Consider the following 15552-nt stretch of genomic DNA (forward strand, 5'->3'; position numbering starts at 1 on the left):
CCTCTAAATCCTGTTACCACCCTTCCCCCCGTCATTCTGCCAAGCCCCCCCCCCCCAATTGACCGCGAGGGAAAAATCGACCTGAGGGTAGGACATAACATCTGCACACATCATCACTTATCAACCCCCTGACAACCAGTTACCACTCCGTGTCTCCTCTTTCCCCCTCGTCTACAGTACAATGTTCAAAGACTGCCTTTTCTAAAGCTGCAAACCACTACACATAAAGACTACTGTCGCTACAAGACATTTTCTTTTACTTTAAATAACTTGCTGTAAAAAAGATCAACCAGTGCAGTAAATGAGCTACATCTTTTTATCTACATGAACTATGTGCATATAACATTGTATACAACAAGGTATAAGTTGCCATTATGGTTTACTTTAGCATAGCTTCACATACTTTCTATCGTTTCATTTGGTGTAAAAAGCCCAAACCACTCTCCCCGCAATTCATTAAATGTCTTGTTGAGCATAAACTAAGGCAATCAGCTTTGAAAGTCAATATGGCAACAATTACTTTATGAAAAAACACAAAGCGTTTCCCTGTAGCATTTAAATTATTCTTTACTTTCATGAGGTCTAGTGGTTTCTCAGTGGAGTACAAGACTTGAAGGAAATGCATGGATTGCAGAAGGAGTAGGCAAAAGACAAATGAGAAAAAAATGCTGGAGAGAAAAGTGCTAGCCTAGCTGTCCATTTGAATGCCAAAACACCTTAGTCAATAAAGTCATTTTGTGCTGCATTAGCTTTGTCCAGCTGTGGCTTGTTAAGCGAGTTGTAGACCACTTTTTCTCTTTTGTCTTGAGTTGGCTGCTGTTGTCCAAAACCTGTCCTGGCTGATCCGGTTCCAGTGGAGTAAAACACTATGAAAAATTCTTAACAAGTATGATTCTGTTTTTCAAGACAGCTCTTCAAGCTGCACTAGGTTGTTCAAGGAAAATGTAACCACTGAAGAAGTTGAGAGAATTACTTTTAAACAATGTGTGTAAGCAGAAAAAGGGATTCCCTCTACACCAAAACTAAATAGATGTTTTTATACAATCTGGTGGCATTCTCTTAGTAATCAAACATCCCTCTGGTTTTCACAGATTTCTAATCTTCTTAGGTACTTGTTTTGGGCAACTACAAAATTATTTTTGGACTTGTGTAGCTCATGTTCCAAATTTAACAACTCTAAAAGCAGTTCTGGTTGAGCCCTGTCCTGGTTAATAATGGCGTCCGTTAGGTCCAGCTACTCCTGTCTTGGCAGGCTGCCTACCTCTTCTCTCATTCTGCCTTTATTTCTTTGCCAGCTCTATGCTTCCCTCCCTCATCTCTCCCCTCCATCTCACTCAGACACGCACACCAACACGGCCAAGTGGGCACTTTTAAGGGGCGGCAGTGCGTGCAAAGCGACTCTGGCAAGGGTCTGCCTCTGCCAAACCAATCAACATACCTGATTCACTTATCACAGGGCCAGGGGCCTCATTAGCTATATACAGGACAAGACAGAGGGGACTTAGAATAAGAAGCGTGGTGGATGAGATGTAAAGGAGGAGAGAAAGAATGGAAAGATGTAGTGTTTTGGAAGGAAAGGGAGAAGAAAGAGATAAGTTGAAGGAAAGATGGATAAAAATAAGTGGTTACATGTGAGAGACAGCGAGACTGGAGTTTAGGTCATTAGCATTTATACTTGAGCCATGAATTCCTTCCATTTAGGACCTTAGATATGTGCTCGTAAATCCTGAATTCCTGTATTCCTTTGATTTGATTTTCCACACTTCACACTCAAGACCTGGAAGGATAGTCTCACACACACAAACATTCACATAAGCATACGTAAGAGCCGATTATACTCCAGTTTGCCAACTCTTCTTCATGTAGGTAAAAGGTGTATTGTGTGCTGTTTGGGCAAGAACAGATTTTAAGAGGAGTGACTGAAGAAGGGAGGGAAAGAGGGGAAGTACGGCAAGAAGGGGTTGCTGATGTACTCTGAACTCTGAATTCAACAGTTTCATTCCCCTGTGTTGTGCTTTGTTTGACAATTATGGAAAACCTGCAGGGGGGTAGGAGCTGTGAGGCAGGGAAACTGACCCCTTTTATGCAGACACATTCCTAATGATAGACTAACCAGGGCACTGCCAGTCCTTCGCTCTGCCTCGCCTGCTCTTAACCAGGCCACCGACAGACTCCCCAAGGCCCTCGCTGCAAAGAAACCCATTCCTAACCAGAGTCTGGCCAGAACCCAGACAGAATATGAAAACATTTTAAAATTATTTTTCTTCAGTCTGCTCTGAGCTAAATAAATTTGAGCAATTTGGAGTCCAGACATAATTTCAGTAACTGCTTTCTGAACACATTCCTGTTACTGTATTTTTGCAAGGTCTGTCCAGCCCTGTGTAAGACTGCCTGGCAGACAGACCTCACCTGTGTGATTATTGGGACTTCCTGACACGACCTTTCAGTCCCATTTGCACTGAGTGACTGCCACCCATGCAAGAAAAAACAGGGCACCGAGACGGACAGTCTGCGAGGCTCTGTGGTTTGAAATAAAAGTTATTGTGGGGGGTGAAGATACGAAGATAGATCCAGAAACGAGGATACTAGAATTAGAAATAACGATCAAGGGGACGGTAGCAACACAAGGACACAGTCACTAATGCAAAGCAAGGCTGAACAAAGCAAGCAACTGCCCCCGGGGCTCCGGAGGGCTCCAGACTCACCATGTGGCAAACTACTTTATTTAATTTAAAATGTGTTTGTTAATCCTGAATGCACCACTAGAGAATATTATTAACTAAAGCGATGGGGCCTTAAGGCACTGTCTGTTATATAATCATAATTTAGTGAGTTTATGAGTGAGTTACAAGCCTGTTCCATATCTAAAAAGAGAAAATGATGGCAGACAGATAAAGACGCAATTAGAGGGTCAGACAGCGATGGATGCAAGTCGACGGGGAATGATAAAAAAAAAAAAAGAAAAACCCAAAAACACTGGAAGGATTTGGAAGTTAAACTTTTCAGTCCATCCACTCCTCTCACTCTCTCTACAACACACACACACTACACACACACACACACACCCCAAGGTTACAATCATACACCATATCATTAGGGCTTTAGCCACTCTCTTCCTGCCTGCCTGTTGCCTTCAGTACATTCTGTTCTCTCCATGAAAGAGAGAAAGAAGGAAGGAAAGAAAGAGAAAAAAAATTCCCCTCTCTCTTGCACTTGACGTTAGGATGGAACTTATGGTTTTGAAGCTCTTCTGCCTCATAAACGCTAGTTAATAAAGGGACCCAGTCCAATCAAAATGCCTCAACCGCATCTTCATGTAGGGGGTTACTGCCAGTTTGCACAAATGAATGTTTGACAAATACTCTATGTGTGTGTGTGTGTGTGTGTGTGTGTGTGTGTGAGTGAGGAGGGACGGCTGCTGTGGATGGATGCTGGCGCAGCAGTGGAAGCCACAAGATGGTGGAGACCTGCATTTTTCCGTTTTTCCAAGAAAGAGAAAACCGGCATCCCATAATGTTCGGTTTGTCGTTTCCTGAGCTGTCATGTAACTTTTTTCTCGTTTTCTTTCACCCTTTTAGTTTTGCACCGCTTCTGGAAAAATGGTAAAGAAATGGAAGACAGTGCATTTCAGCAGAAAAATGGATAATGAGCTAAGTTTATGTAGCTTGTTCATTAAAGCGAGCTGAAATGGGATGGAAATACCTTCTTTCCTTGGATTCCCTGAGATCCTGGGAGAAATTACCACTTACAATATAAGAATTGAAATGTGGTGGAATAGTGGGTAAACAAAACATCGTCTCTGGTAGAAAGAATAGATTTGTTTTTGGGGAGAAGACATTGATGTTCACCACAATATCACTATAACAACAAAGAAGAGGCTGTCTACTTTTCAGGGCGTCATCACTTGTTAGCATTAGCAATGTTAAAATATTCCTCAGTGATGATACTTCTTGTTTTAGTTTGGTTTATTTCTCTCCCTTGAATGAAATAAGTAAAGATAGTCATGCAAACAACGGAGATGATAATGTGACATTTCCTGCTAGGCCTAACTATGGATTACTGGAAACGCTCAAGGACACATTTCTGTTTCTGTTTGTCATTTGTAAACAGTCTGATCTCATTTTACATGTTAAGAGGGTCAAGGTGGTCTTTCTGGTTCTGAACACTCAAAGCAAAGTACAATAGCAGTTCTTAAATAGAATTGCTGAGGACAGAGGTTGTTGTTTGACTTGGCCAGACATGAGTACCTGCCAAACAGCAGCAGCATTTAAAAGAAATTATCTTATCTATTTTAAACATATTTGAACTTGTGAACCAATGGATTTACTGAATAAAGACAACTCTGACTTTTACAAGTGAGCTCCCAATATGTACGCTACAAATTAAAAATGAAGGACAATCCTGGGATGCTCCAACACCTATGATAATAACTGAACAGAAATCAAACTGTCTAACTTGTTGCAAATAGGTATCACATGTAGAGCTGCAACCTTCAGTGGATTCATTGATTGGCAAAAAAATGATTGACAAACTATTTTCATAATCTATTCATAATGTTTTACACAGTTCCAAACATTAGCTGGTTTCAACTTCTCAAATGTGGTGAAACTTGATAGTAAACTGAATATGTTTGAAATTTGGGACTGTGGGTCAAACAAAAAGAGATATGAAGATGTCACAAGGGAAATTATAATGGGTATTTTTCACTGATATTTTTCCAATCATATTTTAATATATTCTGTTCATTCCAACAGATGGGCTGGAAAACAAAGGCAAAGCTAGCTACATGTATCAATGTATCAATCACATCCTCTCCTCTCCTTTCCTGCCCAACAAAAAAAAAGGAGGTAAAGAAAATTCACTATACCTTCAAAAATCAAAATTGACACACCCCTTATTCAATGTCAAAGTGAGGCCAGTGAGGTCAAACTTTATGCTTAAGGGTGAAGGTTCTCCTTATGATAAACTTTTATGTGAACGTTACGCTCAGTTTTAGTTCAAAGCTTGGCTGGAAAATAACAATCCTCTCTCCGGTCTTAGCCCAGTAACCCAGAGCCTTTTCTAGGTCTCTCCCCCTCCCTCCCTCCCTCCCTCCCTTCTCCTGTCTGTCTGTCTACATCAAGAGTCTTGTTGCTGGGGCTTAAAACGAGCACTCTGCTATGTGAGGCAGCGTGATAAGATGATGAAAGAGGGAAATATGGGGGATGGGGTTGATAAATGCCAGAGAAAAGGTGGAAGGGTGGTGAGATAGAGGGCAGGGCAAGAGAGAAAAGCCAGAAGAGTTACAGTACAGTGTCAGTATGACCTGCAAATGTCTGACGTTCCTACATAAAAACACATCTTTGACATGCATTTATGAACTGATTGAGGATGTGACTTTTAAGAGGTTGAGTCAAACTCAAAGCCCTCAGAGCTTGTTGGCTCTATTCCTGATCGTGGTGGCAGAGCATTAAAGTGGAGCATGTTCTTCAGCATAAAAACATCAAGGCATACATGATTACATGCACCAGTCACTGTTGCTGTGACCAAAAAGCAGAGCAGGAGAAATATATTAGATGCTCTATTTAAAACAGCAACACATGAAAATACTGGGCAGTCGGTTGCTAGCTAGTCCTCAGGCACATTTGCAGCCAAGGAGATCTGGAGCAACTTAAATATAGTCAGTTCTAATAGAAATCCAGTATATCACACAAAAGCAGGCAAGTGGGGATTCGTTGACTTGCTCCACAACACTTAATCCAGATGGATGCTCATCAAAATAAGGAAATTTGCTACATTTCCCTGTTACCGCTAACATCTTTCCAGTCTCTTTCGGCTTCAGCACTCACCCCAAATGTCAAAAACAATACCATCATTTCTAGTGTATTTGTAGTTATTGGCACAACAGGTGAAACTACAGATCCAATGTCTTCACAGGTCCATCTGGTTAGTAACTGAGACCAAGATCAGTCAGGTGTATGTAAAGATGTTAGCATATTATTAGCTTACAGACATACAGCATATATATATTTGTCTATGGGTATTGGTTTAAATGCCAGAGATACTGTATCTCTAAAGTGCAGTCTATTATGTAATTTGTCCTTCAGAGAAAGTTTATTTTTTGACTGAAAAAAGCCCCTGCACAGTATGTATCTTGGTCCCGAAACCTAAAAAGAAACCCACAATGGATTCTTGGAAAATGTTTTTGTTTATCATGATTTATCATCATTATCTCTCATATTTGGTATTGGCCTCAAATATCCAGAGTCAGTTGGGCTCTACTGGGGTCCCGTTGTGATGCTGCCGGTCTGTGGATTCGAATGGACTCGATCAACTCTGGTCATGTGGTGAGTCACAGACATCATAGATGAAACATGTTTTCAATAACGGCTAACAATCTAAAACTCTAGATCTGTGCAGATCTCGACTACAGATGTGTGGACAGTGGGACATGGACAGTTGTTTTCAGACATTCAGGGACAGAACTGTACAATGTGACATGTAACACCATTGGAATCAGCATTGTTATCTGTAAATGTTTGTTATTTTAAAAGAATCAGTCACTGCAAATATGACGATGTTTATATCATACTGTTTATATTATACTGTATATTACAACATATACAATAATGTCCACAATCCAGCTTAAATGTATAAGCCAAAATGCGTATATAGCCTACATATGTGTGGGCTTTTGTGTATAAACATTTATGTGATTAGGAATAAGTGCTTCAGATAAACACAAGTTTGGAAATACTCTTGTTATTGATGTAAACACACACATTTATGTCCTGTGTGATTTGCCATCGAGCCTCCATGAAATATTTCCCAACTCTACTCCAGCATGTCCTCAGCCTCCTGCCCTCTGTGTTTGGGGTCAGAGGTCACTGACACTGTAAACATGCAAAACACTCCACACGACACAGCAGGGCAAAACAGAGTGAGGCCCTGATTAGGAGAACAGATTGTGTTGTTTTGTACTGCAGGGGCAAACTCAGCTTCATTTTCACTTGGTTGTAAAAAATAACACTGGAGTTTGTTGCTAAATAGTGTGGTTGTTCACAGAGAATGATAAATATTTGTCAATTTAGACTTTAAGCATTTCAGACTTCAGAGTGTCAGCAGACTCTATTGACTTATATATGGATTTGTGTGTATGTGTGTGTGTGTGTGTGTGTGTGAGAGTTGCTGTCTTGTGGGCTGAAACCACGGGAAGTCCCAGTTATGAAGTGATAGACAGGAAGACTCCAGAAGGAGACAGACAGTAACTGTCTGTCCACATTATGACATTAATGAGTCATGATTAGATAGGATGATGACAGAAAAGAGAAAGACAATGAAATGGGGAGAGTCATTTAAAAAAACAAGCTCTGTCTATAGTGGGAATGACTAAAATAAAAATGTAACAATAGTCAATATGGAAGCAAGACTGTATTGTAACTTTATTTAAAGCTTATTTAAAACACTGATCATGTGATTGAATGGCACAGGAAAAGAAAAGAAAAGAAATAATAAAATAGCGCCCGACCAATGTATGAAATGGCTGAGCTGATCTATCAGCTGACATTAGCTTACTGCAGATATGCCAGCATATAATTAGCCTACCCAAAAAAGGATACAAATATACCAAAAATATTTTTGATGTAATTTAGAAACAGTGTCATCATTATACAGTGTGTCCACTTGACTATTTTTCAAATGTAAAATATTCAGCTCAGTGTACTTATATTTTGGTCAAAATTAAATATTTCAAGGGATCCTTGGTAGAAGTAGTAGTAGTACTAGTAGCACAGTTGTAAATAATAAAATGAATGATAGCTGAATTCCTTTTTGCTGCTTCAGCATTGTGTATGCTGGCTCCCTGTCACACTGTTATGACTTATGACTGTGCTTCTACTATGACAAGTCAAAATGTCAGCTGTGAAAAAGGCCTATATACTGTAAAAAACACAAAAGTAACATGCAAACATTTCTTTCTTATAGTGATTGAGGAAGTATAGAGTAACAGGTTTGTATGTGAGCTGTAGGTGATTCTGGGTTATAGCGTCAACCTATAATAAGTCAATGTCTAACCAGCCTTTGAAATTGCACTGATGGTACAGTAATGATAATAATAATAATGATAAGCACAATGTCATCTCTACAAAGAAGTCCTTGTTGATGACACTTGAATTTATTGAGGCTGAATCCAGAAAACATGAATAAAAACATTAAGGCAGATGTAAAGACTCCATCTTACTAAATCCAACTGAGAAACTCTTTGACCGACCATTAAGACAGTATTTTCTGTCAGAACTGACACTGGCTACCTATTTAAAGCTACGCCTAACAGCTGTTCAAGCACTCTTACGTATCAGCAGATATCAGCTAAAACACTTACATGACTCAATGAGTGTACACGAATATGCAGTGTTGTGAGCAATGATGAACTGCTGAAAGAGGAGTGTGTGTGTGTGTGTGTGTGTGTGTGTGTGTGTGTGTCACCATTTCACACCGATAAGAGAACACCACAACAACTCAACAAGATGACACTTGTTAGAATCAACACTGTGTAACTAACAGTCTGAGTGTCTGTGTGAATAAGTATGAGTCAGTCAGAGAGGGAATGGGGTGAGGCAGATGCATAAAAGCTAAGAGAGAGGTTAAGAGAGGTTAAGAGCGATAAAACAGAGAATCACAGACTTAAAAGCATGCACAAAAATTGTGACCTTTGCAAAAATATACAATTTCTAGCTGAACTTGGTATTATAAAACCTCACCTCAGACTGTGCTCATTTCTCACGCACTGTTAAATCAACATTTTCTAAATCTAACTTCATTTGCAGTCAGATCACAACACACCACACAACACTGTGTCTGAGAGCGTCAGACATGGCACGCCAAGCAAAATGTAAGAAATGTAACCACGCACCAGGTGCTACAGAGCGCACAAATGCATTAGCAGGCTTATCAAAGCAGCAAGGTGAAATTTATGGTGCAAACGCTACCTCGCATCCGTTCTTTACATACTTATCCCAGATGGGCAGCGATAAGGAATGTGAAGGACCTACTAGTAAATCTCTGTAAAAGTCTCAGACTAAAAATAACACTGAAGGTGGACAATGATAATGTCATTTGAATTTGTACTGGAAGGTCAATAATTATAGATTTTGCCATTTCCTACAGCAAAAGTCAAGAACAACAGCATAGCAGCGTCTCAATATCACCCCAACCCCCCATTTCTGTCGTTGAACCTTCCTTTAACCTTCTCCCTAATTCCCCTGCCACTGTGCTACCTTAATATGTCCTCCTGTCCTCTGCACAGGGGAGGGATGACAGCTGACTGTCCAAGAATGATGGATGGGGCATTTTACCAGCTGGGCACTTGATAGCTGACAACAACTGCCTACAGACACTGTCGATTCATAGATGCATCAATAGCTCTTAACATATAACCCTTCCACCTTTTCCCTGGCTGCTTGACATCCTGTTCATTCACGGCTTTCCCATCCTCACACATACACACACACACAAAAACAAAGCTTGGTTGGCAGAGCTTGGCAGTGCTTCATCAGCCTGAGCCTTGGCATTAGCTGCCCGCTGCGGCTGAATGGCGACCTCAGTGCCTCTCTGATGAGGAATAAAGAGAAGAGAGAGAGAAGAGAGAGAGAAGAGAGAGAGAAGAGAGAGAGAGAGAGAGAAAAAGTGAAGGGTAGTGGCAGAAAACCTTAGACGAAGCAAATGTGTGGAGAAAAATGTATATGATAATGTGAGGTAAGCAAAGACAGATAGAAGAGACGAGGGGAGAAAGAAACAGAGGGAGAGAGAGAGTGAGAAAGGAAGGGAGGAGGGGGAGGTGACTCCACAGAATGCAGAGCAGGTAGTTGCCAGAGTGGATTACTGCAGCAGGAATGCAGCAACTGGCTGCGGAACGAAGGGAGGGAGGAGGAGTAGAGCGATAGAGGTAACAGGAGGCTGATGACGTACACAGATATATGGGATGCTGCTATTGTTACATATTGTAAATTTAATATGTTGACTATAACTGATAAGCTCCGTAGCTTATTACATTTCACATTAAACTGAAGGTAAACTAAATGACAATTAGTAGAGGATTGAAAGACAGGAGGGTAAATGTTTATGTATGCAGGTATTTAGGTATATGTGTGTTGCATTTATTGAAGTGGGTCCAAGTATTGATGGATTTTTTATAATCTATTTGCTCGTTAGACATTTTTTGTTTATGTTGACAGGTAAAAAAAATTCAACAAAATATGAATAAATAAATGAGATACTTTGCTCTGTATCTAATTGAAAAGGTACATACTGACTCAATGACTCATTTTTAAATTTCCCTTGAAATTACCAAGTGAGACAGTGTTTATAGTCAGCACCAGTGTTTACTGGAATCACAATGGAATGTCACTGAAAAAAAAAAATCATATAGTCAATGCTTTATTTGTTTTAAAAGTATGAATCATTCTTAACTGTATATGCACAGTCATTGACAGTAAGTCATATCCTGATAGTGAGAAACTTAAAGGCCTTAAATAGCATGACGATGACATGAGAAACTCCTTTTCCTGTTTTACTGTCAGTTTTCATGGTCTTGGTTAGTTCCAGACTATCTAGGATGAATTCAGCTCAAGCAGGATGTGAACTGTATCCGGAATAATAAACGCATGTAAATGCAGAAGTTCACTGAAGACACACAGAACACGTCTTACATTACATTGACCTTACATCTGTGTGAACAGACAGTGGAGCGGATATGGGAAGACAGTGACACATACATGGTTTCTGCTGACTAACCTAATAATAACACATACCCACACCCACACACACTGTTCACTGACCCATATGTTATAGAATATACAGTATATACGTATTTGTGCCACTCCTGTGTGACTTCAGGCTACAGGGAAGGAAGCATGGCGCCGGCGTTTGTGCCCAACAGGAAACAGACTCACAAAGAGCAGAGGAGGGGCGGAAGAGGTGAGAAGGACGAGGAGGAGGAGGAGGAGGAGGAGGAGAGGGAGGGGGAGAGGAAGGGAGAAAAAGGTGGGCAAAGGAAGTGGATGACGAGAAGGAGAGGAAGAGAGGTGATGGAGTGGAGGAAGTGGAAGATGTCAAGAGAGCCAGAGGAAATTCTGAAGTTCATCAACCTGTGAATCGATTTTATCTGACTTGGTGACCTGACGCACAAACACTCACAACTATCTATACTACGGTATTCCAAGTTTATACTTTTAATCAAAATGTGTGTATGTATTAAACAAATAAGAAGGTGAGATTTTAAAGATGCTGGTAGGTGTATCTTTGAACTTTTCGTGAGAGCCATGCTAGCTGTTTCTCTGTGCTTCCAGTCTTTCAGTCTAAGCGAAGCTAATCACCTCTCAACCTCCAGCACGATCTCTTGTCTGATCACACAGACAAGAGATATTTTATCTCACTTGAGAGAAAGAAAGTAACCACATTTCCCCAAATAATTTCTTTAAGGGACATTAAGGACATAGTGCATAGTTTGCACACTGCATTAAGGTAATATGCCACTAAAATCTGCTGTTTTAAAAAACCTCTTTTCACTAGGTTAAAGCCTGTTTGATATATTTAAAAGGTCTTCATTTAATAAATTTGATGACTTTCACAGACTTTCAGTGGCTTGGAGACACCCTGATTATGTGCAGAAACAGGAAATAGCAGAAATAAATCAACATTTACCAAATCACAGGAGGACATAACTTACATTCTAGGTGCATCCTTTAGTCTGCAGCACTTATGCTCTTCTTCCCAAAGTCTCCATCCTGTGGTTACAAACACACAAACGGGGCATGGGGTTAGTAAAAGTGGAGTAACTGGTCATCATAATATCAAGACACACACTCATGCCATCTTTCAGCATTGTTATGCTTGGCAAGGCTGTGAGCCCGCAGCCGGGCTGACAATGTAGTCACTGTAGGGGAGATCGGTCACAGTCAAGCTAACGGGCTAAAGAATGAGCTAACTGCTCAGATATGGGACGCGTTCGTAGGCTTTGCAATAGACTCATGCATGAGCAGACAAGCAGTGTTTGGCCACGACAACAGAAGGCTCCATTCAGTTCTCTGAGGAGACACTGGTACACACAAACACACACGCACCATTATCATAATCATCATCATCCTAGGAGCTCTCATCTGTTTCAAAGCATGTGCATGGTTAGTTATATGCGCGCACACACGCACACACAGAGAAAACAACCCAGACGAGGAGCATTCCACTACAGTAGCATTCCATATGTTTGGTTAAGCACAGAGAATCCAGATTTAAGACTAGAGTCTGGACTGAATTTAAAGGATGAGAGAGAGGGAAGTGGAGGGAGGGGGAGAAATGAGAAAGAGGAGGGGAGTACTGAAGGAGAAGGGGAACATTCCTGTGAGCTGGAAGCTGCAAGAGGACTCTTAGGTATGGACATAACTGTACAATAGAAACAAACATTACATAAACTCATTCAGAAATGAATTGCCATGCTCGACTTTTGACCCAAACATGGACTAGAAGGTGCTCAGAATAAACATTTGTACATCTGACTACAGTCACTGTGTATGACAACTGATCAAACGTCTGTGTGCTGATGAAGACCATGTGATGTTTGAAAGCCCTACAACAAGCGAGTAAGTGGACCCTCAGTTTGTTTTTAGTAGGAAAAGGAAATGGAAAAAAACATAGCAAACACAGATATTAAAGCATGTAAGGCTATAGCTAACAGTTATATTTACTTTTTTCAATTATTGTTTGCCCAATTAATCAATTCATTCTTGATGAATGGTCTTTAAAATAATGTATGTAGTAAAAAAATGTATATCAGTTTTCAAACATTCAAGTCCAAAACCAGCTGATATCAGAAAACCAAGCCAATGGAGGCACTAGATATGATATAAATGATTTATTTAATTGTTGTAATTAATTCATTGGCCAGTTGTTTCAGCTCTAAAAGCGTGAAGTAATACATTCTCCCTTTCACAGTCATGTAAACTGTTTAGAAAGAGCTTTCTCTGTTGACTTATAGGCTAAACTACAGTAATTGAGGAGGTAGAGACAAGTGATGTGCTTAAAGACATTTTCGATTATGTAAGCAGCTACTGATGGACATGGAGCAACAGTCTTTTAGTTGCTGCTGCCACTCTCATCCCTTCTCTGTCTCATCCTCCCACATTCTCCCAGAATGCTCAGCTCCATTATGTTAGATTCATGAGGGCAGCAGCATTGACGTCGATACACAGGTTTTGCTGAATCATCTGACGTTCTCACGCCACACAAAACGCTCCCAGACTGCACCAAACCTCATGTACAGTTCCACTCAGTGCAAAGCTAGCTGCTAGCAGCTAGATAAATGCTTGTTTTGATTCAAATATGTGATTTTACAAATGAGATTCGACACATTCTTAGCAATCCAAAAGACACCAAATACTCTTGGGGACCACAGACCGCATGCTTGTCTGTGTTTGTATGTGTTGTTGGGGTGTGTGTGCATGTGCATGTGTGTGCAGAGGGGGTCACAGCTATTCATTGAGACAGTTAGCCAACCCGTAACCAAGCGAAACTGAAAACAGCTGTCTCCTTCTCATCCTTTGCTCCCGCTCAATTCCCCTCACGCACACAGCATGTCAGGTTGGGGAGGATCCATTCTGTTACTCTGTTACTCAGCAGAATTAACTGAAACAGTGTGAGGTCACACTTCCTCCACACTCAGTCACTGTCTGTGAACAATCAGCCTTCAGCTCAGTTAACAGATTCTTTGAGAAGCCATTATCATTTCCAGCACAATGCATGTATACAAGTTTTAATCAACATCAATGTCATAATGAGAGCTTAAGAACTATCTTGTAGGGCTGCATGATAAACTGTCATTAAAATAGTACATATTTTCCTAAATAAATCCTAAATTGCAAATGTGTGCTAAATCACAATTAGCAATCAACTGTGTTCCACTTTTATACACAGAAAAAATAATTTTAAACAGTAACACTGGGTTACTGCACAGTCCCATCATTGATTATCTGATGGCATGTTTTTCTTTTTCTTTTGTTGAACTTGAACTTGCAAACTGCATTCTGATGTCAGTTGTCCATCAAAAAAAGGCTTACAAGCAGTTTCTTTTGTATCTCAATATTGTCCTGTGACATGTACATCTCCTTTTGAATAAAATGTCACTCATGTTCTGTCCCTTTTTTATAACCAACACAGTAGTACACTCTTTTGCATTTTCTGTTCCTGTACAAACTGTGACAACATGTGATAAGATTAACTGTCCAAACTTGTCTGCACAAATCTCGTAGATATATTCCTGCACATTTATCAATCTTGAATTATGCACTTGTCCTGACCCGTAATGCATGCCCAGTCAGTCAAACATCAGTGTGTCAAACAGAGCAGAAATCCCTATTAAAGGGACTCGCCGCTCTTTTCATTCATTATAAACATTGTATCGTGTAATGTTTATCTTGGAGTATGACTTTATCTTACATATAATGGAAAGCTCTTGATAAGATATCAGTGTATGCTTTTGAGCACTTAGACACACACACACACACACACACACACGTTTTGGCATCATACCTTGTCGGAGATCCTTAAAGCTAACTTTGGTCTGACTGGTACCATGTGCACAAAAACATGACAGGCACAGATGCTCATTTAAAGTGTTTAAACTATTCACATACTTTTAATCAATTATTTTTAAACCATGCCACACACAGAATTGCTTCACTCAAATTTAAGTGACTGTACCAGTTCTTCTTTGCAGAAGTAGCTCGAATTGCAGTGTTTTACAGCAAAATTAATGTATTCAAATAGAACACCGAGCAAGATCGCCAAAAAGTAGTGATAGAGGAACCCCATCAAGTAAAACAAGAGAGGAAACGAGGGACAACGAAAGAAAGGGGAAGAGAGAGATCATGTTCAATTTCCTCCGCTGGAGAACATTTCAAGGCCTGAAACTTCATCCTGGGCTCCACTGGCCAGGCGGGCCTCGTTTGCATGGGAGCCCATTTCCTGTGAGTGATTAGCAGAAGGGAGTGTGTGTGTATGTATGTGTGTGTGTGTGCACACACTGGGGGTTGCAGTTCAGAGAGGTCTGGGGTTGTTTTGTCTGCTCGGGGTAGGAAAGGAATGCCCAAATCAAACACAGTGAACAGGATGCCTAGAGAGAGAGAGAGAGAAGGACAAGGGAAAGAGACAGAGAGAGAGAAAGAAGGAGCGAGCAGATGGGGAGCGACAGGAAGCAGAGATCCAGAAAGTCGCAGACACCAAGAGCTAACAAAAGAGAGGCAGAAGGAACACCAGAGAAGAATAGAGCAAGAGATTGATTTTTCATTTATTGCCACTGAACACTGTGAACAGCATTCCTCCTGCTGCTCTTTGCATTCCTGCACCACAGAAAGATGGAGGAAGAATTTTGTTTACAAGCTGTCAGATAGAAAACCATCCACCTCTTTTCACTTTTCACTTTTCACTGTGAACCTGCAGAACCTGTCCTAATATCAAATAACTTGGCTGTTGCTTGTAGAACTGGTTAGGGCTGAGACTTTCACACACTACTGCTGACTAAACAGA

The 15552-nt window shown here is 40.5% G+C and overlaps 1 protein-coding gene across 2 annotated transcripts in view; it reads right to left on the reverse strand.

Moving 5' to 3' along the window:
- The window catches only part of luzp1 (leucine zipper protein 1), a 41585-nt gene that overhangs the window by 11655 nt on the left and 14378 nt on the right, over positions 1 to 15552 (reverse strand). The window contains exon 2 of one of the 2 annotated variants that reach the window (XM_053335659.1): positions 11705 to 11762. The exons of the other annotated variant lie outside the window; for it this stretch is intronic. The gene's annotated coding sequence lies outside the window, so the exon portion shown is untranslated. The remainder of the gene's footprint in view (positions 1 to 11704; positions 11763 to 15552) is intronic. 2 annotated transcript variants of the gene reach the window in all.

This window comes from Scomber japonicus, chromosome 16 (assembly GCF_027409825.1).
Source record: "Scomber japonicus isolate fScoJap1 chromosome 16, fScoJap1.pri, whole genome shotgun sequence".
NCBI classification, from domain to species: domain Eukaryota; kingdom Metazoa; phylum Chordata; class Actinopteri; order Scombriformes; family Scombridae; genus Scomber; species Scomber japonicus.